We start from the raw sequence: 692 nt of genomic DNA on the forward strand, positions 1-692 counted from the left end.
TACCGGATGCTGTGGCCCATCAGCCCCCTTGGCTGGGCCGCCCGCTGAGCTCCCCAGTCCCAGGTTGAGCCTCGAAATCCCCACGCGAGGCTGCCGCTGCGGGCTCTGCCCCTGGCAAAACCCGCGGTCCCATCGTCCCATTCTTGCAGATGCGGAACCGGGGCCCAACCCTGGACGGAGCTGTGGCGAAGCTGAAGGTGGACAGTTTGTGTCTCTGCCCGGAACCTCTGCCCCGCGGCACAGGGTTCTCCCACGCGGGGCCGGCAGGAAAGCGCCGCCGCCCAACCCCGGGGCAAGGTTCACCTGCTAAACTTAGTGAGCGTGTTCGCCCGAGGAAAACCCAGAAAGGAGCAAATCCAGGACCAGCCCACCTGCACGGCTCACATTTGACTTCGGTTGGATTGTTTGGGACTAGCCGATGGGGTTGCTCACCTGGGGCTGTGAGGGCCCCGCTCCCGCAGGCAGCCCCTCTAGGGAGGCCAGGGCTGCCCGGCGGGGCGTCCCCGCCCACGCTTCCCCCGCGCCACTCTCTGATCCTACCCCCTCCCCACGTGTAAAATAGGAGACTGGAGCCAAAGGGCCCTCGCGATACCTAAGGCCTGGAGTTTCTGATTCAGGGCTCCGGGGCAAGGCGCCCGCAGATGCTCGCGTCCCCGGCCCGTTCCGCCTGGGGGACCCCTGCGTCCCTGGTC

The sequence above is a fragment of the Myotis brandtii genome, unplaced genomic scaffold, assembly GCF_000412655.1.
Source record: "Myotis brandtii unplaced genomic scaffold, ASM41265v1 scaffold1103, whole genome shotgun sequence".
NCBI lineage: Eukaryota > Metazoa > Chordata > Mammalia > Chiroptera > Vespertilionidae > Myotis > Myotis brandtii.